General features: G+C 39.9%; 1 pseudogene; it reads right to left on the reverse strand.

Annotated features, from left to right (window-relative positions):
* Window positions 1-20,186: 20,186 nt before the first annotated feature.
* Window positions 20,187-21,584, reverse strand: LOC124414430 (annotated as a pseudogene).
* Window positions 21,585-24,642: the final 3,058 nt, after the last annotated feature.

A 24,642-nucleotide genomic window follows, 5' to 3' on the forward strand; every position in this document is an offset into this window, starting at 1 on the left:
CTGGTCAGGAGCATGAGTTTCCTGGATACAATTGTATGTATGTACATCACAGCAAGTACTTATAGCAGCTGAAAATTTCAAATACAACCAGATATTGCACATAATTACTAATCTCCTGAAATTAGTGTATAAAATGTTCTTATTATTTCATTGCTTTATACATCACGTTCCAGCACCAGTGGAAATTATGGAACACGATTCATCAGTAAACAAATATAGGGTATAGCGATTCAGAAACCGTACCCGTTGATGGGACCGCCGCTTCTCCACAGCCATCAACATCTGGCATTTACGTGGTGTCTGCTTGCTCAGGAAGAATAATTTCAAGTTTGCTCACGAAAGAAAGTCAAATGCTATCTCATCATGAAAGTACTGTTTCTTCTCGATCGTTCGTACGTATCGCTCCTCCATTATCATCTCCAGTTGCAAATCCATCTCCGTGGCCTACGCATACATCAAAAGTATCCACCCCAGTTGGTAGGTTTCGCACGATATCGAGTAGTGATCGTGAAGAATCATCTAGTTCAATTAGCTATTCGGACCCTTCTCTAAAAGAAGAAATACTTTGGAATCAAACTGATGATGCCGATCCAGTGCATAGAAATTCTGGCACTGAGTCCAAAGAACACAGGCTGAAGCAATCACGGAATGATGAGGCGAATGTGGCTATAATGATTGCTCTGGGATCAAAGAACTTTTATAAAGGGGAAATTGATGCATCTTATACCCGCATATGACAAAACAGAGCTACAATAAAATATTATAAAATTTTGCGTGCCATACTGGACTACTTGCGAATGTGTGCTAAATATGTTTATTTAGTTTAAGAAGAAACACAAAGAAGTACAAAATTATTTCATATCTAAAAAGATTTTTAATATTGCTGAACAATCAGATTATGATGTATCCATGGAATATTGTATATTTAAACTATATAATATACTGTAACGTGGCATTTTAGAATGGCTCGTTACGAGGCTAAAAATCTGAAGGAAACTACCGAAAACGCGTCCCTGGCGGGGTACTCCAAGCAAGCTCGATACGATATAGGCGAAAAATACTAGATACCAATATTTTCTGTATAAATTTTGTAATCCCGCGCTTCGGCGCAAACTAAACAGGTACCGCAACCACGATCATCAAGGGGTCAACACGTTTCTTTGATTCACCGAGGGATCGACAACTACCGAAAACTACAGTTCCAGCTACCGACGAATTCAACTACCGTTCCGTAAACATGAATCTCCCGTACAACTTTGAATGCTTACTTTTTCGGATGCCGTAAGTTCGACATTAAGGGCAGACCGCAGCCTGTCGTCCACCGGCTTACCGGCCACAAGCCGGACCGAACCCAAAACACTACGTCCAAGGTTGATAAAGCCCTCGTCCTGAGGATCGACGCAGCCTTCCTGTCAGTAAGGGCTACAATCATTGTGGTCCACGGACGATGAGGTGCTGTAAGCCGCCGTGTGACTGCATGATTTCGTTTTGTAATTAATTTCCGACAACTTATCGTTGAGCGACCTCGTAACTACCGAATAACTATCTTTTGTATTTCTGAATCTCTTTGCTTATCTTTTGTATCTCTGAATTTTTTTTGCTTTTCGTAATTTTATGCTAGAAATGCTTGTGTAATTTCTAGTGTCTATTACTGTCGCTATCTTTAATTTTCTTACTAGTATTGCCTATCGCTTTGTATCGTATCGCCTATTTTTATATTATTTGCTTTGTGCATGAAATTTCGTATCGTATATCGAGCTACTTGGAGTACAGCTGAGCGTAGATTAAGCCGCTAAATACTACCGCACCTTTCTTTTCTATCGCTTATATTGATTTACATTTCTTATTACCTTGTAATATTTTCTTGTTTCCCGAATATCGTATTTCTGTGTTATCTTAAGTTGCTTATTGTAACCAGGGGTATTCAGTGTATTATTTTTACTCTGCAATCCCTTCTCTAAACCTCTCAATCTCGTATAACTTTTGTATTTTCTCTCGTTATCGTAATTTCGAATTTCCTTGTTAATTTAATATCGTAATTTAGACTGTTGTAATTATCGACTCGCTTGCCGTGAATAATTCTTCCGTATAAGCTAGCGACCTTTGTGAATCGTATATCACTGTCAATCTTTCTCGCTAATTACCGTTTGTCGTAATTTAAATATTATTTTCTTGTCACTATCGTTCTAAGCTACCGTCAATTCCGTCAACTACCGATTTTCGCTAAAGTTTCACTCTTGCTTTAATTTAACAAATTAACAATTCTCGTAGTGCCGCTTTCGAAATTTGGGTAAGATCACGTCGCCCAGTGACGTCTAGTTGAAGTAGACTTTTTGCATTATATCGCTTCTCTCGACCTACGACTAATTTCTTTTGTTAACTATTATTTTTGTGCTTAGCTTCTTTTATCGAAAATCTTGTAAACTACTCTCATTGACTAAATGTCTTTTGTTAACTTCCTGTAACCAATTTGACTAATCTACCGCTTGTGAACTGATCAATAATATACGACTGATTGACTTGTTAATTTACTTGATTCGAGCTTATTTCTTGATTTCTTTATTTTCCTTATTTCCGTAACTGTTGTAACTGCCTTTGGATACCGCCACTCTACCAGTTCGTGTGAGTACCTGAGCCTAGCCAGCCATACAACGGGTTCTCTAGTTATTATTATCGTATCGCATCTTTTCTTTTTCCCTAAAAATTGACGCTGAAGCGTCTGGCGCCCAACGAGTTTCGTATCCTAAGTATCGTATCGAATAATTGAAGAATCGCGCCAAAGTGTTAACGGTAAGTCCTCGTCAGAGGGTAACAGAATTTAGCGTCACAGTACATATAAATAGGCCATTACATATTCAACCTCATTTGCTATTATTTGATTCGCAATATTGTTCATCAATTGTCATTAATCATTCAGAACAGAGGAACAAGCTAATGTTTTGGGGGGAGGGAGAAGGGGAGGGGTACCTGGGGCAACGGACCCATAATGTGAGTACACCCCTGGGTAGATATTTCGAAACTACACAATTTTTGTCGAAACCATTTCTGTATACTTCAGATTGCCTTTTTCGAAATTGAGAAAAATGCACTTTTCAATACAAAAAATTGCACCAACAGCGGTGGCGCAAAAAGGCGCAACTTTTTATTTTTATTTTCACTAAACAATACATCCAGCTACAAGTTAAAATAAAAAAAACCGCTGGACAATGCCGGACAAGTCAAGTTTTCTCTGAGTGTTTACGATTTTTCGTTGCAATTTTACGGTAATTTTAGCAAGAATCATTCTTTTTTTGATATCACATGCATCAATATTATGAAATGAGAATTTCATGATGATATTGTCCTCACCTTCCCTTTTCGAATCCATTTTTTGGATATTTTTTCCGTTGGTTATTGTGGCCTTCAGCACGTTCTAAATATAACACTGAGAATTGCACTCGGAGCGCGATGCGTCTAGCTCGAGCGAGGGTCACTTTAGAACTGGAATACAATAGCAGGTATAAGGGATGAACCCCTCCCAAGACTGGAATCTGACGCTCCGACTATTACTCTACCTGACCCCCCACTTCAAAACCCCGAAAATAAAACTTCATTTTTGACCTTTTGGCCAGAGATTTGCGATTCTGTCCCACTGTGCGTTGGTTGTATTGAAGCTTTTGACTTCCGCGGCAACCCCCTCGTGCTTCACGTTTTCAAATTTACACGTCAGTATGATGTTGACCTTCACATTTCCCTCATCACGCTGTACCAGCTTCAATTTTTTCGACGGTAATCCGCTGCGCGTCACTCAGAAAGGCCTCCAAATCCTTATGGCCAAGATTGGTGACAATGCCGGTGCGAATCCGGTTAGCAAAAGCACTATGGCTGGTTTCATTTCAAACCACCCAGCAAGGTCAGGACAAAAAATTCAAACGACTTGTAAATAATTTATATGATTCTTTGGGTAATTTAAGGGGACCCGTATTTGGGCATTTTGCTTCAGAAAAATTTCATCTCTCTGCACAGCTATTACCATTTTTTGTCAAAAACTCGTATTTACGGATTCCGTAAATTTACTGTTTTTTTTAAAGTGCTATAACTTTTGAACGAATTAACGGATTTGAGTGACTTTTTTTTCAAAATGTGCGTATTTTTATCTTCTTTCAGAAAATCATAAGTTTAGGAAGATCGACACAAAATCGCCGGAGTTATTCAACGTAATGTAAAATAATCCGAAAAAATTCAACCCCGATTTTCGGGAATTGCGTATTTTTTTTTTCTTTCACCAATTTTTTCTCGAATAGTTCTTCAAAGATACTAACTTTTCGCACAAGTTTCGTTAGCGGATTAGTTCTGTAAAAAGAGTTATGAATTTTTCAATATTACGATTTTTTATATTTTCAGGTAGCTTATATTTTGTACTGTAAATCGATTTCTTTATGTCGCTACATTGTTTCTTTCTGTTTCATACATGTATACGACGAAATAAGTGGGTAAGAGAAGTATGAAAAATCCATTCAAAAATAAGACTATATTAATCCCAAAACAGTTCAATATTACAATAAACATGAATTCACTATAACTATGTTTGAAGCATCTCACACATCGTTAAATTATTTGAATTGTTGCTTCTTCAACCCAAGGGTGCTGACTTGTTCTTGTAGTAAAGGTACAGTTCGTATTTATATAGATATATAGATATTTCATATAGACACGAACTGTGTGTCCACATAGATATATAGATATTATATATAGACTAGCTGCTGATATTCCCTCACTCGCTAAAGCCCGCTCGGATTGGCTGATTTTTGTGCTCGTGCGCTCTCACAGTCTACTGTACCGACCGTCGATCAAAATGGCGCTACCTATTTATCGACCGAAGGTTCAACCTTACCGACAGTGTTATCAGCCGAGGGTCAAAATCTTGCTGCTTTACCGACTGTTTCATCGACGGAAGGTCAAAATCACGCGGCTTTACCATCGGTCTCGCTGTTATTCCCCCCCCCCTACCGACGGTCGAGGTTTAGCGGAGACGTAAACCCTTCTGTTCCCAACGTGCCCATCTCAGGAATGTTCCGGTTAACTTTCAGCGGCTTGCGGTGTGATATTTGACACCCTACATTCCGCAATTAACAGTTCCGAGAATTGTTTTCGTTAACCCGATATCAATTACGTGACATTCTTTTCTCGAAAACTGCTTGTGTGGTCCAAGGACCAGTATGATATCAACCACGTAACATTCGACAATTAATAATTCTGAGAATGGCTGGGGTGAACCACGTGACATTCCGTTCCCACGATATCGAACCACGTGACGTTCTGTTTGAGTCCAAGATCCGGTGCGTTATTAACTGCGTGCCATTCTCATCAGAAGTCCAAAGTCATTCAGGTTCTATTTCGTGAAAAAGACAATTTAACTACGAATTGAGTTTTTGAAACCTAAGAAAGTGCTATTTCGAACACCAACGAGCAAAGATGAAATTTTGCCAAGTTGTGTTTCAGGTCAGCGATGAGGTTGGAGCGGACTCGGTCAAGGATAGCGTCTAAAGTCAACCAACAGCTGAGGTAGTGTACAGTAAGAGCCTCGAGATCTGCGGTGTCGGGTAACTATCGTTCTTGGAACGCAAAACATGATTATATCAGAGTACAGCTCCGTCAAAGATGGGCTCAAATGCTAAAGCGTGGTTGAACTTGGTGTCATAGAATTATATGAACTATTCCAATATACGAGTTAATTTTTTATTTTGTCAAGGTACAAATAGTTCCAAATAATAATAATAATAATATTCACAAAATACAGTTATAGAGGTAAATCTTTCATTAATAATTTGTTCTCGATGATCGTAAATCATATTGATATAATTAAAGAATAGAATTTCCATCGTTTTTTTTCTTGACGATATTGGTTTTACAGCTTAGATCCACAGCTTGTACCAGTAGCCTCATGGAAGCTTGCCCATACTATCTGGGAATACAATAGGCTTGTCGCAAGCTCACAATCAGTACAATTTCCTTCTACCGTAACGTATAGACCAAATGCGTTTTCACGTAATGTTAGGTTTTTGATATTTGATTTTAGACGTCTCGTAAACTTTTCTGAGCTCCCGAAAACTTTTTGTACCTGTTGTTAACTCGCTTGGAATTTTAGTTAGCCTTTTAGAAACCTATTATATATTTTGTAAGCCTTTCGTAAGCCTTTTTAGAACTTTCGTGAACTTCTGAAAACGTTTTATATATTTTGTCAACCTTTTTGAAAACTTTTGAAAACATTCTTTTTACAACTTTTGGAAATTGTCGGAGATGAATCCAGAAGCGACGGATGCTGTTTAATAAATAATTCCTGCTTTGCGCAGTTCTTCGATAATGGACATTATTTCGTTGTTGTGACTCGGATTTCCCGCCGCCTGAGATGCTAGGAGTAGACGAAGACGCTCCACTAACTCGTTTGGATCGTTCCAGAAAACGTATTCCGTTTGAACACCTTGTCGAGTGATCACAGCTTGCGGAAGTAAACCTTCACCCTTTCGCTGGGGTGGTGAGAAATTATCCAACAATTCGGCAACGAGATCCTTAAATTTGTAACTGTTATCGCTTCGAATAGCTCCATCAGATGAGTAATACTTTTTATGTGCGTTCGTTTTGAGGATTATGTTTCCATAATTGTCCCGATCTCCGTCGCTCAAATACGACCTGTCCGGTTTCTTTCCGAACAAAAGTTTCAGCAAACCCTTAGTTTTTGGGTAGAGTGTATCACCAATACGAATGTGATCACTCTCAAAAATCATCAACGAATCATCAACCATTAGTCCGTTTGAGAGATTGCGTACACCGTACACGTTGTCCAATTCACTTTCCCTCGTCTCATCTCTCACCATTCCAAAATACTCATTCTCCGTTTCATCAACAGGTGTTTCTACGATTGTTTCATCTCCTGCCGAAGCAAAGGAATCGTCTATTACTGAGACCGTTTCAGTTTTCGTTTCATTTTTCATCTGCTTAATTTCTTCTTTAATTTCTTTCAGTTCTTGTTTCACAGGTTTCGTCTCTTTTGTAACATTCACCAGTTCTCGCAACGGAGTCACTACAGGTTTGAAAACGTCCCTCAATCTCTGAGCCGTAGATTCCTTGCCCGACTTGAGCAATCTGTGTTTTCGACGGATCGCTGTACTCGCTTGAGCGATCTGATGTAGGAGTTCTTTTTGCCTTGAAATTTCGGAGCTCTGCATGTTAACGCAATTGAGTCTGCAACGCTACTGCGTCTCGCCTTTTGAAAACGCAAGATTTTATTACTTTTCCAGACTGATGAAAGCATCGAATCCTTTATCGTGTTTGGTTGAGCTCATTGCTTTTACCGATCACTAGAAACCCGTACTTACATTCGAACATGCGTAGCACACATCTTCAAACTGTGTGCGAGTAAGACACATTGGTGCTCACACGATCTTTGTATACACGTCTCTAGTGTTACAAACGTGAATATCACAGTTTTGTCTGATATAAAAAGGTATGAAAAGTTTTCAAAAGTTTACAAAAGTTCGCGATAGGCTTACAAAAGTTATAAAAAAGAGTTTTATACCGTTCTCAGGAGGTTGAAAAAGCTTCAAAAAGGCTTAAAAAGTTTAAAAAGTTTTCAGAACCTCACAAAAGTTCTGAAAAGGTTGCCGGAAGGTTGGTAAAAGCTATAAAAAGTTTTCAAAAGTTCACAAAACTTTCAAAAATGATTACCAAAGGTTTACAAAAGGTTTAATAGGTTTCCAAAACGCTGACAAGAGTTTCAAGAGGGTTAACAAAAGGTGTAACAAGATTTCAGAAGTTTACAAAAATTTCAAAAAGGTTCACGAATGGCTTACAAAAGTTGTGAAAAATGTTTTCAAGTTTCAAATTGTTTTCAAAAGGTTAAAAAAGCTTCAAAAAAGGCTTAAAAAAGGTATAAAAAGTTTTCAGAAGGCGACAAAAGTTCCAAAAAGGTTCACGAAAGGTTTACTAAAGGTGTAATAGGTTTCCAAAAGGCTGACAAAAATTCCAAGAGGATTAACAAAGGGTATGACAAGTTTTCAGAAGTCTACAAAAGTTCAAAAAAGGTTCACGAAAGGCTTGCGAAAGTTTTATCTTATACACTACATATAGATATACAATCCTATTTTTCACCGAAATTACTATGTTTAGTTCATATGCAGTTCTTGTAGCCCCACGGCAGCGTATCGTTTGTGTTTCGAAATACGATACGCTTATCGTCGTTCCAGCTCAGTGCTACTTTTTTCTGTTCAATGGTATAGACCTGATGCTTCTGACTCTGTATCAGACTCTGATGTTGGACTAAATTTTCGTGTTCCAAAGCAGACTTCAAGTTATCATCGAAAGTTATAGATTTTAACAGGGATCCTTTGACACCCTTGGCTCGTTTTTCATCCTTATCCTCCCCCATCACTCTAAATGAATACAACTTCGCTCTCGAGCCAATAAATTCCGCCATTATTTTTCCGTTACACTCATCTTTCATCAAACCCAGAACTTTTTTGTTAACCAACGGTATTCCGTAGACGTTGTCAGGTGGATAATCGGAGGTATCAAATTTATCCAAGTCCTGTTTGATGCATTCGTAAGTGTTGGGGACGGTGAAGTGATATATCAAACTATTCGCGTCAGTGTACATTAATTTTGCCTAATGTCCAAATTTCGTTTTAATATACTTGTAGTGAAAATCGTAGGTCTTCTCAAGATCTAGAATGGAGAAGCCTGCATACAATGGTTTGTTGAGTTTGACTGTCGTTCTACACAATTCAACTATTATCATATCTTTATCAAAGATTGTACAACTGTGGAAATTTGGTTTGGCCATAGTAGCTCTAGCACCGTATCTTCCATCCCATTTCGTCATCAGTCTGACATTTCTATACTTCCTAACATTTTCCATTGTCTTACCGAAAACTGCGTTGTTCATCAGTTTATGCAAGTTTTTTTTCAAATTCGGTGTTTGATTTTTTGCGTAAGTCTGTATTTAAGTCTATGTACTCTTTGAGCCACGGTGTTTGTCTGAACTTTAGAACTCTATGAATTATAGCTAGTTTCAAACCTGATTCTAAGCATTCTTTCAAGACGCGGTAATGAACAACGTAGTTTTGCTTGGAAAGTAGCGTGGTCGTCAATTTCGGCTGCTTACTTTCTGAGATGGGAGGTATGTAGTGTTCCGGACACAGTGGTAAATCTTCTTGCATGTCATGCAGTTCCTCAGGATATTCCAAATCTACCTCGAATATGTAGTCACACTCTGTCTCGTCTGTGATGGCAAAAACATCGAATTGTCTGAAATCTAATATCCATTCGGAAGAACTGCATGGCAGAGCAAAGCTCATAGCCGCACCGTACAAGTTGTTAACGTCGAAGTACATGAGATAAGATTCTTCGAGCGTTGGATCGAAAGCAGCTCCCATGTGTGTTTATTGTTAGCCTTTGCATACCGATTACAGCATTGGGACACACCACCTCGAATACCTTTTTCTATAAACATAAGCATATCGATGTCAGTGAGAAGCTTGAATTCGATACCGGTACATTTCAACATTGCGTCAAATGAAAGACCGGGCGCTGTAAAATAATGTAACGGGTCCAGGTTGTACGTTGCATAACAATTTTGTCAAAAGTTTTTCAAAAACGTCAACCAACAGAAAAACATCAGTTTGCAAATATAAGTCCGAATATTCCCCCAACGTCTTAAGGTCAAAAGCTTGCCAAACTTCACACGCGTGTGCGTAATCGTTATCCGAAATATCTTGGTTGTTTAATTTTGAATAAAATCTCTCTTTAGGTGGTAACTTTACGTCCTCGAGCTTCTCCCAACCATCCATGTACTCGTACGGAAAAACACCTTTTCTGGTTAATAATTCGAATTTTTTAGAGTTGGTGCAAAATTTATGAGTAATTGCTTTTTTGATTATCATTCAAATACGTTGCCAATTTTTCGAGGCTGCTGGGCATGAAACGGAACGGATCTATGAATCTGAACTTTATATCTGTCCCCTTGACATGTTTTGTGAATGAAATGTACTTTTCTTTGTTCACGGATAGAAGCTGAATAGTACCCTGGAAAGTTGTGGTCAATGCTTTAATCAGAAATTCGGTTTCCACTACCAAGAGATGAATTACGGGCTTATCAGACTTATTCTGACTCAAGTGAATCGGTACTTTATCACTTTTTCCCCACCATCATGGTCTAAACCATAAACATTGATGGAAAGTCCGTTGAGTTTTTCAAATTTTGCAATGGTATTTTTGTCTAGAGACATAGGAAAGTTTATACCATCATACCTGAGCTGAAATGTGGGTACAAGCTGGTTACATTGGGATTGTTGTTGTTGGCTGGGAACAGACCTGCGGTGACCGACCAAAGAAAGCAATACGAGTCGTTATTTCGGATGTTTACCACAGCCTTCTTATCTCTGATGTGCTTCGGTAACGGGGTGTAGGTATACAGACCACCTCGAAGTCGCGTATACTTGTTAATGTTGACGGCAAGATTGATAATTTCAAGTAACGACCAGCTTGAATCCTTTTCCTGGAAATCTTCCACCTTTGTTAACAAGCGGTTTGTTACATTTTATATGAACCATTCGTTAATATCCGTTGTCTGAAGGATGATTTCGTTTCTCGTATTGAAGAATTTGTTCTCTTCTACTGTGTGATCATCCTTTTTTACTTCGAACTTACAAGCCAGGATAGCGTTTATTTTTAGGCTCCCCGTTTTCCGCAACGCATTTTTCAGTCTTGTCACAGCAAGTAATTTTGCGTCTTCTAGAAACCTCTCCACGTCTTTATGTTTTGTGAGCTTGCGACAAGCCTATTGTATTCCCAGATAGTATGGGCAAGCTTCCATGAGGCTACTGGTACAAGCTGTGGATCTAAGCTGTAAAACCAATATCGTCAAGAAAAAAAACGATGGAAATTCTATTCTTTAATTATATCAATATGATTTACGATCATCGAGAACAAATTATTAATGAAAGATTTACCTCTATAACTGTATTTTGTGAATATTATTATTATTATTATTTGGAACTATTTGTACCTTGACAAAATAAAAAATTAACTCGTATATTGGAATAGTTCATATAATTCTATGACACCAAGTTCAACCACGCTTTAGCATTTGAGCCCATCTTTGACGGAGCTGTACTCTGATATAATCATGTTTTGCGTTCCAAGAACGATAGTTACCCGACACCGCAGATCTCGAGGCTCTTACTGTACACTACCTCAGCTGTTGGTTGACTTTAGACGCTATCCTTGACCGAGTCCGCTCCAACCTCATCGCTGACCTGAAACACAACTTGGCAAAATTTCATCTTTGCTCGTTGGTGTTCGAAATAGCACTTTCTTAGGTTTCAAAAACTCAATTCGTAGTTAAATTGTCTTTTTCACGAAATAGAACCTGAATGACTTTGGACTTCTGATGAGAATGGCACGCAGTTAATAACGCACCGGATCTTGGACTCAAACAGAACGTCACGTGGTTCGATATCGTGGGAACGGAATGTCACGTGGTTCACCCCAGCCATTCTCAGAATTATTAATTGTCGAATGTTACGTGGTTGATATCATACTGGTCCTTGGACCACACAAGCAGTTTTCGAGAAAAGAATGTCACGTAATTGATATCGGGTTAACGAAAACAATTCTCGGAACTGTTAATTGCGGAATGTAGGGTGTCAAATATCACACCGCAAGCCGCTGAAAGTTAACCGGAACATTCCTGAGATGGGCACGTTGGGAACAGAAGGGTTTACGTCTCCGCTAAACCTCGACCGTCGGTAGGGGGGGGGGAATAACAGCGAGACCGATGGTAAAGCCGCGTGATTTTGACCTTCCGTCGATGAAACAGTCGGTAAAGCAGCAAGATTTTGACCCTCGGCTGATAACACTGTCGGTAAGGTTGAACCTTCGGTCGATAAATAGGTAGCGCCATTTTGATCGACGGTCGGTACAGTAGACTGTGAGAGCGCACGAGCACAAAAATCAGCCAATCCGAGCGGGCTTTAGCGAGTGAGGGAATATCAGCAGCTAGTCTATATATAATATCTATATATCTATGTGGACACACAGTTCGTGTCTATATGAAATATCTATATATCTATATAAATACGAACTGTACCTTTACTACAAGAACAAGTCAGCACCCTTGGGTTGAAGAAGCAACAATTCAAATAATTTAACGATGTGTGAGATGCTTCAAACATAGTTATAGTGAATTCATGTTTATTGTAATATTGAACTGTTTTGGGATTAATATAGTCTTATTTTTGAATGGATTTTTCATACTTCTCTTACCCACTTATTTCGTCGTATACATGTATGAAACAGAAAGAAACAATGTAGCGACATAAAGAAATCGATTTACAGTACAAAATATAAGCTACCTGAAAATATAAAAAATCGTAATATTGAAAAATTCATAACTCTTTTTACAGAACTAATCCGCTAACGAAACTTGTGCGAAAAGTTAGTATCTTTGAAGAACTATTCGAGAAAAAATTGGTGAAAGAAAAAAAAAATACGCAATTCCCGAAAATCGGGGTTGAATTTTTTCGGATTATTTTACATTACGTTGAATAACTCCGGCGATTTTGTGTCGATCTTCCTAAACTTATGATTTTCTGAAAGAAGATAAAAATACGCACATTTTGAAAAAAAAGTCACTCAAATCCGTTAATTCGTTCAAAAGTTATAGCACTTTAAAAAAAACAGTAAATTTACGGAATCCGTAAATACGAGTTTTTGACAAAAAATGGTAATAGCTGTGCAGAGAGATGAAATTTTTCTGAAGCAAAATGCCCAAATACGGGTCCCCTTAAATTACCCAAAGAATCATATAAATTATTTACAAGTCGTTTGAATTTTTTGTCCTGACCTTGCTGGGTGGTTTGAAATGAAACCAGCCATAGTGCTTTTGCTAACCGGATTCGCACCGGCATTGTCACCAATCTTGGCCATAAGGATTTGGAGGCCTTTCTGAGTGACGCGCAGCGGATTACCGTCGAAAAAATTGAAGCTGGTACAGCGTGATGAGGGAAATGTGAAGGTCAACATCATACTGACGTGTAAATTTGAAAACGTGAAGCACGAGGGGGTTGCCGCGGAAGTCAAAAGCTTCAATACAACCAACGCACAGTGGGACAGAATCGCAAATCTCTGGCCAAAAGGTCAAAAATGAAGTTTTATTTTCGGGGTTTTGAAGTGGGGGGTCAGGTAGAGTAATAGTCGGAGCGTCAGATTCCAGTCTTGGGAGGGGTTCATCCCTTATACCTGCTATTGTATTCCAGTTCTAAAGTGACCCTCGCTCGAGCTAGACGCATCGCGCTCCGAGTGCAATTCTCAGTGTTATATTTAGAACGTGCTGAAGGCCACAATAACCAACGGAAAAAATATCCAAAAAATGGATTCGAAAAGGGAAGGTGAGGACAATATCATCATGAAATTCTCATTTCATAATATTGATGCATGTGATATCAAAAAAAGAATGATTCTTGCTAAAATTACCGTAAAATTGCAACGAAAAATCGTAAACACTCAGAGAAAACTTGACTTGTCCGGCATTGTCCAGCGGTTTTTTTTATTTTAACTTGTAGCTGGATGTATTGTTTAGTGAAAATAAAAATAAAAAGTTGCGCCTTTTTGCGCCACCGCTGTTGGTGCAATTTTTTGTATTGAAAAGTGCATTTTTCTCAATTTCGAAAAAGGCAATCTGAAGTATACAGAAATGGTTTCGACAAAAATTGTGTAGTTTCGAAATATCTACCCAGGGGTGTACTCACATTATGGGTCCGTTGCCCCAGGTACCCCTCCCCTTCTCCCTCCCCCCAAAACATTAGCTTGTTCCTCTGTTCTGAATGATTAATGACAATTGATGAACAATATTGCGAATCAAATAATAGCAAATGAGGTTGAATATGTAATGGCCTATTTATATGTACTGTGACGCTAAATTCTGTTACCCTCTGACGAGGACTTACCGTTAACACTTTGGCGCGATTCTTCAATTATTCGATACGATACTTAGGATACGAAACTCGTTGGGCGCCAGACGCTTCAGCGTCAATTTTTAGGGAAAAAGAAAAGATACGATACGATAATAATAACTAGAGAACCCGTTGTATGGCTGGCTAGGCTCAGGTACTCACACGAACTGGTAGAGTGGCGGTATCCAAAGGCAGTTACAACAGTTACGGAAATAAGGAAAATAAAGAAATCAAGAAATAAGCTCGAATCAAGTAAATTAACAAGTCAATCAGTCGTATATTATTGATCAGTTCACAAGCGGTAGATTAGTCAAATTGGTTACAGGAAGTTAACAAAAGACATTTAGTCAATGAGAGTAGTTTACAAGATTTTCGATAAAAGAAGCTAAGCGGTAATCCGCACAAAAATAATAGTTAACAAAAGAAATTAGTCGTAGGTCGAGAGAAGCGATATAATGCAAAAAGTCTACTTCAACTAGACGTCACTGGGCGACGTGATCTTACCCAAATTTCGAAAGCGGCACTACGAGAATTGTTAATTTGTTAAATTAAAGCAAGAGTGAAACTTTAGCGAAAATCGGTAGTTGACGGAATTGACGGTAGCTTAGAACGATAGTGACAAGAAAATAATATTTAAATTACGACAAACGGTAATTAGCGAGAAAGATTGACAGTGATATACGATTCACAAAGGTCGCTAGCTTATACGGAAGAATTATTCACGGCAAGCGAGTCGATAATTACAACAGTCTAAATTACGATATTAAATTAACAAGGAAATTCGAAATTACGATAACGAGAGAAAATACAAAAGTTATACGAGATTGAGAGGTTTAGAGAAGGGATTGCAGAGTAAAAATAATACACTGAATACCCCTGGTTACAATAAGCAACTTAAGATAACACAGAAATACGATATTCGGGAAACAAGAAAATATTACAAGGTAATAAGAAATGTAAATCAATATAAGCGATAGAAAAGAAAGGTGCGGTAGTATTTAGCGGCTTAATCTACGCTCAGCTGTACTCCAAGTAGCTCGATATACGATACGAAATTTCATGCACAAAGCAAATAATATAAAAATAGGCGATACGATACAAAGCGATAGGCAATACTAGTAAGAAAAGTAAAGATAGCGATAGCGATAGACAGTAGAAATTACACAAGCGTTTCTAGCATAAAATTACGAGAAGCAAATAAAATCAGAGATACAAAAGATATGCATTAAGCAAAGAAATTCAGAAATACAAAAGATATTCGGTAGTTACGAGGTCGCTCACGATAGTTTTCGGAAATTAATTACAAAACGAAATCATGCAGTCGCACGGCGGCTTACGGCACCTCAATGTCCGTGGACCATGATTCACAAAGAAACTGGCATCATTCGATGCAACCAAAACGATAATTAAGATACGATAAGAGAAACAGAAATTAGAGCAACTTCGTAACGGTACGATACATAGGCGAAAGCCTTACCTTAGTCGGCGACGAGATTAGGCACTGATTTTATTTTAAATCAAACTTAAAGAAAAGCGAAAAAGGAAGGAAGTGATTTTACAGGAAGGAGTGAAGCTAAAAGATCAAAACGGTAGTGGGTGCGAAAAAGGTAACGATAGCGATAGCGGTAGAGGAATAAGCGATAGTGGTAGAATATCAGAGGAAGGTTGAGGATTTCTAACTAAACGAGAGCGAGGTGGTAGCGAAGCTGTCTCCTGGCGGGTTAAGCGTAGAATAGGCAGAGTTCGGAGTCCGGATCAGCGATCTCGCCGGTGTCGTCAGGTGATTCTTCTTCCCCTTCGGTGGTCATTCAATCCCCACCATAATTGGGTCATCCCTCTGGCAAATATCGGCTACGCGTTATCGACGATTACCGCTAGATGAGCGTAGTTGACATCACACGTACTTTTCTTCGGCTGCTGCGTCGTACTGTCCAGGTTGCCTGTCATTGGGGGTTCCCTTCACGAGCACAGGTACGTAGGCTACCTCCGGAAGGTTACCGGATGGAGTGCAACTCCACATTGTTTGCCTCCACCGGCTTCGTCGTCTTGGCAGTGGCCAACTGCCGACGATATATCACGAAGACCATGCAGTCACACGGCGGCTTACAGCACCTCATCGTCCGTGGACCATGACTCACAATGATTGTAGCCCTTACTGACAGGGAGGCTGCGTCGATCCTCAGGACGAGGGCTTTATCAACCTTGGACGTAGTGTTCTGGGTTCGGTCCGGCTCCTGGCCGGTAAGTCGGTGAACGACAGGCTGCGGTTTGCCCTTAATGTCGAACTTACGGCATCCGAAAAAGTAGGCTTTCAAAGTTGTACGGGAGATTCATGTTTACGGAACGGTAGTTGAATTTGTTGGTAGCTGGAACCGTAGTTTTCGGTAGTTGTCGATCCCTCGGTGAATCAAAGAAACGTGTTAACCCCTTGATGATCGTGGTTGCGGTACCTGTTTAGCTTGCGCCGAAGCGCGGGATTACAAAATTTATACAGAAAATATTAGTAACTAGTATTCTTCGCCTATATCGTATCGAGCTTGCTTGGAGTACCCCGCCAGGGACGCGTTTTCGGTAGTTTCCTTTAGATTTTTAGTCTTGTAACGAGCCATTCTGAAATGCCACGTTACAGTACACTTCGATTTTTCAGAATCTTCTGCCGATGCAAATGGTCCTGCACCTGCGGTACCTGGTTCGACCAGGAAGGATGCAGCGTATGAGGAAATTGAGAAGGCCATCTCCGCAAAATTACAACGTCCTTTTACGCTATCGGATGATCTAAAACTTACCATACGCAGATTGTTGCCAAGATTCAATGAGAATTGGAAGTAACAAGTGAGGGTAGCTCAAGCTCTTTTCCAGTTGAGTTTACTGACTGCGACTCCAGCGATTCGTCCGACGAAGACTACTGAAGTTCCAGATTGCTGAGTAGATTAACTAACGAATGAATATTATAATTTTCTGATATTGCCCTATATTCACTTGAAAATGTAATAGCATTCTATTTCGTGTATAAAAATCAATATAATTTAAATATTTTCGTAATCATTATGTATTATCATAATTTTAAGATTTCTATAGCAACCTACTTTCAAGTGAATTATTGTCATTTTGGTCTGAATAAAATATTTTTCTGTACAAGTCTTTCATATTGAGTCACCATTTTGTTTTTTCAAATTTTGACTTCAGATACGTAAACAGCGACCCCGAAAACCACCGAGTGCAGACTTTCACCCGAATTACATCTGTTTTTCAGTAAATTTTTGGTCGTATGGCTCCGCCATTTTGTTTTCTCAAATTTTGACTTCAGATTCGTTATCAGCGACCCCGAAAACCCCCGAGTGCAGACTTTCATCCGAATTACATCTGTTTTGAACTTTTGGCCAGAGATTTTGGATTCTGTCCCACTGTGCAACGTGACGAGCCTCCCCTCCAGTGATATAGACGGTTGGTTTGCGGAGACAAAGAACAAACTGCTCGTTAAGGTTGAAGATTTCGAACAGCGTGATTCCGGCTGGAGTATGATTGAGATTCCTGCGCATAATCGGTGTAATTTGAATTTAAACGAGTCGCATACAATTCCAATAGTTTTCCACAATTCGTCCGGTTACGATTCACATTTTTTGATTAAATCCCCAGCTTTAACTTTTCCCGGAGCTGTTACACTGCTAGCCATAAATAAGGAAAAATATATATCCTTCACGAAGCAGGTTGATGGGACGATGACACATTTGAGATTCATCCATTCGTTTCGATTCATGGCTAGCAGTATTGATAAACTTTCTTCGTATTTAGGCGATGTCGATAAACATATAACACGTAAATATTACAATAATCCCGCGCAGTTCAGCTTGTTGACCCGCAGGGGCGTATTTCCTTACGAATACGTCGATTGTTGGGAGAAACTCGACGAAACTCAATTACCTGAAAATAATCATTTCTACTTACACCTCTGCAATTCGAATATCACAGACGCCGATTATGAGCACGCTAAAAATGTTTGGGAAGAATTCCGTTTAGAGTCTTTGGGGGCCTATTCCGATTTATATTTGGAGACGGATGTTCTTTTACTTGCTGATATTTTCTAAAATTTTCGGGCTAGCTGTTTTAGAACATACGACTTAGATCCGTTGCACTACTACACGGTGCCGGGGCTTGCTTCTGACGCGATGCTTGAACACACAAAGGTGAATTTACAACTTTTCGATGACCCCGAAATGGCTTTATTTATTGAAACAGGCATTCGAGGTGGCGTAGCGCAATGTTCTAATCGACACGCTCGCGCCAATAACAGATTTATGGGCAAAGATTTTGATCCGAATAAGGTGGAATCGTATCTTATGTATTTCGATGTGAACAATCTTTACGGTGCGGCTATGAGTGCACATTTACCAATCGACTCGTTCGAGTGGGAGCATGATCCTATCGATATAACAACCCATCCGGACGATTCGCCGATCGGTTACATCCTGGAGGTGGACTTGGACTATCCTACAGAGCTCCACGAGGAACACAAAGACCTACCTCTGTCCTGAGCATTTCACGCCGCCAGGTAGTAAAATCCCTAAACTCGCCACCACCCTTCTCCCCAAAACGAAGTATATACTACACTATAGAAATTTAAAGCAATGTCTGAGTTTAGGTTTGAAATTAGTCAAAGTGTATAGAGTTTTAAAGTTCGCACAATCTCCATGGCTCGAGCCTTACATCACGCTCAACACCAACATGCGCAAACAGTCCAGAAACGAATTTGAGTAAAACTTTTACAAATTGATGAATAACGCTGTGTTTGGTCAGACTATGGAGAATGTGCAAAATCACACGGTTGTCAAATTAGTCACAAAATGGGAGGGAAGAGTTGGTGCGAGAGCGTTTATCGCTAGGGCAAACTTTCATAGTTGCACCGTATTCGAGACTGATATGGTTATTATAGAAATGAATCGTGTCAAAGTTTACTTTAATAAACCAATTTATATCGGTGCGGCGATTTTAGACCTTTCGAAAATTATTCTGTGCGATTTTTATTACAATTATATAAAACCGAATTTTCCCGACAAAAAAGCTAAATTGTTGTACACCGACACAGCAGCCTTATTTACCAATTTAATTTACCCAACATCCACGATATCGTCAAACGTGATGTTGACTCAATGTTTGACACCTCGGACTACCCTCCCGACAATGTGTACGGTATTCCGCTCAAGAACAAGAAACGTCTGGGCATAATGAAGGACGAGAACAACGGGAAAATTATGACAGAGTACATTGGGTTGCGCGCAAAGCTGTACACATTCACAACGATGGGCGAGGATGAGGAAAAACACGTCAATGATACGAAAGTAAGCAAACGCGCAAAGGGTGTCAAGAATTCAACGCTGAACACCATCACGTTTGACGATTATAAGCGCTGCCTGTTAGCTTACAAGGAATTGACTCGATCGCAATGTCTAATTTGTAGCAAAAAACATGAAGTAAGCACTATCGTACAAAAGAAATTGGCTCTGAGTTGGCAAGATGACAAGCGACAATTGATACCTGGGCAGACAGACACCTTACCTTGGGGGTTTGCCGCTGCCCCATAAAAACTAATTATAGGATTAGCTGTACGTATAAAACTGCCACGAATACTTACGTTTGACACCTTGGACGATCCTTTGTCAAATCATTTATGCAAATGTGAAAAAAAAATTCCAGAAACAAAGAAAAGTTTTCAGAAAATGAAAAAAAGTTTTCTAAAAACAAAATTCCCATTTGATTAACACGTAAAATAAGTTTTCCGGAAATGAAAAAAAGTTTACCGAAAATGAAAAAAAGTTTTCCAGAAGTGAAAAAAAGTTTCCGAAAATAATAATGTGTACTAACCGTGAGAAAAAAAAAAATCTTGTATCATTATCATTGCTACGGATAGCTGTATGTATAAAACCGTCGCGAATATTTACGTTCGACACCTCGGGCGATCCGTTGTCAAATTATTTATTCAAAAATGAAACAAAAATTTCCAGAAACGAAGAAAAGTCTTCAGAAGATTAAAAAATGTTTTCCAAAATCAAAATCCCCATTTGATTAACACGTAAAGAAAGTTTTCCGGAATCGGAAAAAAAGTTTGCGAAAATAAAAATGTGTATTGACCGTAAGGAAAAAAATATCTCGTATGATTATTGCTATGGATATGATATATAAGTGCACATGAAAAAGAATTGTGGAGATATTTTGTATAACTGTATGTTTTATTGTTATTCTGAAAAATACATAGAAATTATGTTACATGTCTGTTTCATTTATCCAACTATTGTGTGAATTGTCAAATCCCAACCACTTCACATAGAGCTGATTCCCACGTTTGCGTAATACTTTCTCCACCAGGTAGCCATCGGGATATTTTACTTTGCTGAGTTCTTCCTCGTAGAAGCCTACTTCGATGGAATGATCTTGATAATCGGTAAGTTTGTACGTCGGAGGATTGGTATTTTTCACCTCGCTCACGGTGAATATTTCAGTCGTCCAGTTGTGCTTATAGCCTTTTTCGAATACATTTTTGTACTTGCTGATCCGGACTCGATCGCCAACTTTAAATTTCCGCTTCCGATTACTCCGCTTGATTTGGCGGGGCTTGTAAACGCTTCGATATAGTTGTTTTTCGTTGACTGTGCTGACATCCACCGGCTTCATTCGAATCGTGCGATGCTTGGTGTTGTTGTATGATTTCATTAGATCGCTCAAAATGTCAATCCACTTGTGAGATCCTCGGAGAGTAAACCGCTTCCACATTTTATTTTTTAACGTTCGATTAAATCGCTCACATATAGACGCCTTTAAATTGCTGAATGTCGGATACATGTTGATATTGTGCTGCTTCGTGAGAGTCATGAATTCGCTGTTGTAAAATTCTCTGCCCTGATCGACGTGTAGATGCTTTGGTATGCGATTCTGTGTTAGTATGGATTTCATCGCGGTAGTCACATCTTTTCCACTATTGGACTTTATCGGCACTGCCCACGCGTACTTGGAAAATATGTCGATGATTGTGAGCAGGTATTTGTAGCCCTTGTTGTGCGAGCTATATGCCGGTCATGTCAACGAGATCTGCTTGCCAGGTCTCGTCGAGTCCGCGTACATCTACGAATCGGCGCGGATAATTGCGTCGAGCAGGTCTGTGAAGTTCAGCCGCTATCGTCGCCTTCGTTGTTTCTTGCTCTTTACCGCTCCATTTTTCAAATTTTCTTCCATCCGCTTTTGATCCTCAATCGAAACTGATACCTTGCTGGTTTGCTCCAGTAACGTTACTCGTGCATGAAGCTTCTGAACGATCTCCAATAATCCAATTACGTAATCGTGATTACTCCTGTTACGCGCGCGCACCGGTTTAAGGATCTCATCGATTCTCGTTATGCGCTCTTCGTACGATTCTCTTAAACTATTTAGAACTTTCAGGGAAACAGCATCGTTGGGCTGCTGAGAATCGGCTATGTTACACAATCGTTTACCGTCCAAATCGTACTGATTGTCGGGAGTGATTTTAAATCCGAAGCCTGGAGGTCCACGAATAAATTTTTCACCCCCACCACGGCCCAACTGTCGTCCAAATATATCTATGCTCATCGCTAGGTGGTCACTGAAGGAATGACGAATGTATGCCTATCTACCGCTAATAAATTATCCCAGCTTCCCGCAGCTCTTCAATAATGGCGACTATTTCATTGGAATGGCTGGTATTTCCCGCAGTCTGCAACGCCATAAGTAGTCGAAGATGATCTACAATTTCATTTGGATCATCCCAGTAGACGTAATCCACTTCTTGCCTCTCCTTTCGCGCAATCTTATATTCGGGTAAGCCTTCACCGGATTTTTTCGGCGAGCCAAGATGTTGTGCGATGAAATTTCTATACTTCGCACTTTTTGGATTATCGCGAAGACTCCCATCGGCTTGGTATCGTTTCCGATATGCATTTCTCATCCTTACAATTTTTATGGAATTATCCTTGTCCGTATCATTCACAACCGTGGCATCGGGCGATTTTTTAAACAATAATTCGAGTAACCCTGGCGTACTCTGGTAACTTTCATCTCCCACGTTTGATCAGATTATCGACGAAACTAATTTGTGAATCACCAATCATCATACTGTTTACCAACTTTTAAACGCCATATGCGGTATCTAAATCCTTCTTTTTACTTGTGCTGAACATTTTCAAATATCGCGCCAGGGTATTCACTGTTTTTCTCACCGGTGTGCTTGTAGTGGAAATTTCACCAAATTTCAGTGTTTTATCGTGTGCATCCTTGAAATCCTCCTCATCATCCATATCCTCATCCTCATCCTCGCTATCCTCGGTACTCGCATCATCTTTTTCTTCTTTTTTCATCGCCATATCAGTCGATTCTGTTTTAATTTCTCCTTTAATATGCTGCTGCTGCTGCTGCTGCTTCAAAGTATCCACCAATTCTTGCAACGGTGTTACGAGGGGCTTGAACACCTCCCCCATAACCTGGTCGGTCGTGTCTTTGTCCAACTTGATCATCTTGTGCTTCCGACGTATGACATCGCTTGCTTTCGATATTTCACTCAACGTATCGCTATGCTTACGAATCTTGACACTCTCCATGTTGCTGACTTGATCGTCACAATTGAACTGTGCGAGTTTGCGTTAGTTTATGCTTATAAAGCAGTCAAACCCCTTCCTGTATCTTCCCTCGTTGATTTCACTATCCTTGTCAATTACGACAAAACTGTATTTACCTTCATTCCAGCATGCCGAGCATAAGTCCTTAAATTGATGATATATCATGTCGGTGTACACGTGATCGTTTTAGATATGTTTCAGATTCATTTCATCTTGTCGAAATAGCACCAATATGTTTGCATTGTCACGCACCAGGTGTTTCGGAATACGTGGATACGTTTGACTAAGATAAAAGCTATCGACGTCGCGATGCCTGCCCATGCTGAAGTAAGCTCTGATATTATCCTGCTTCTCACACGCCACATCGTCAAAAATCATAACAGAGTTAGGGTGGGCCTCTTCTGGTTTGACAACCTGATCGTTCTCACCAGACGGAAAATAGCCCACACCCTGCACGGATTCTAGTAACTTTTCCAAAAATTGATATTTTGGCTGAATGAGGGATTTTGAATAAACGTAGACATTTTCGAATCTCAATCCGTTGCCATGGGTGATAAGAGAGAAGAGAGCGTTCGTTTTACCACAATTCGATCGGCCGCAAAAAATTGCCCTGACGGTATTTGGTAGTAATTTTCCATGACGTTTCTCTTTCCTCTTCCTCCCCCGACGAACCATTTTGTCGAAATATTGCAACAGGTAGTTTGTCAGTCAGATCTTGAAATCTCATGATGCTCGGTTAACGCGACAACGAGAACTAAGATGACCGCATATAAATTCATCCTTTTATAGAACTCGCGTTAGTTGCTGTTCGACTATAAAGACGTGCACACGTAAGAGACGCGGTGGTGGTTTGCTAAACAAAATCATCAATCATCTCCCAGTCGAATTGCACGTGCCTGGGTATCAGTACTGCGGACCCGGAACAAAATTGGTCAAGAGGTTGGCACGCGGTGATCCGGGTATCAATCCATTGGACGCTGCATGTAAAGATCACGACATTGCATATGCAAGGAATCGAGATATAGCTGCGAGAAATCTGGCCGACAAAGTGCTTGCCGAAAAGGCGTGGAATCGTGTTTTAGCCAAGGACGCTAGTGTGGGTGAAAAAGCTGTCGCGTGGGGAGTCACCAACACCATGAAAGCTAAATCTAAACTCGGTATGGGTTTAGCAAGGAAGCTGTCGAAACTTGGAGCCGGTGCGAAGTCACAGAAAAAAACCTCAACGGGTGGGAAGACTAAACAGCAGAAGAGGGCAATAAATCTTAGATCTATCATTAGGGCAGCAAAGGCCTTCATGCGACCAGGTCATAAAGCTGTCGAGTCGGCGTTGGCCGGAGCCCGTGCGGCTGCGCGTGAGGCAGGGAAGAATGTTCGTGTGCCCCGTGTTATACCTATGCCCGAAAAAATTGGCAGCATCCTACCCCTCCTCATTCCAATTTTGGCTGGTCTAAGCGCAACGGGAGCTCTAGCAGGTGGTGCTGCAGGCATAGCTCAAGCAGTCAACGAGGCTAGCGCCAACAAACATCAGTTGAGTGAGACCAAACGACACAATGCAACAATGGAGGCGATTGCGTTGGGCAAGGGATTATACCTGAGACCATACCGCAGTAGCATGGGTCTGTACTTAGAACCGGCAAAAAACTAATAAAGCTACTACGCCGAGCACTCACCAACGTTTATTCACACAAATATGCTCAAGATATGAGAATTCCACATTTTCGCGGCGTTTTCATGCGGAATGGTCTACCATCATCAGGACCGAAGAAGCGAGAATCCGCAATTATTAATATTGATGATAAGAACGACCCCGGGACACATTGTGTTGCATATAAGAAAAACGGTGATCACGTTTTGTATTTCGATAGTTTGGGTGATTTTCAACCACCTAGGGATTTGATGAACTATCTCGGTGTTGGTAGCATAAAATACAATCATAAGAGGTATCAGGAATATGATACTGTGATTTGTGGTCACTTGTGCCTCAAATTTTTTATCGGGCAGCTATAAAAAGAGCGGTGTCACATTGGCGAGCTTTA

This window comes from Diprion similis, chromosome 14 (genome assembly GCF_021155765.1).
Source record: "Diprion similis isolate iyDipSimi1 chromosome 14, iyDipSimi1.1, whole genome shotgun sequence".
Taxonomy (NCBI): domain Eukaryota; kingdom Metazoa; phylum Arthropoda; class Insecta; order Hymenoptera; family Diprionidae; genus Diprion; species Diprion similis.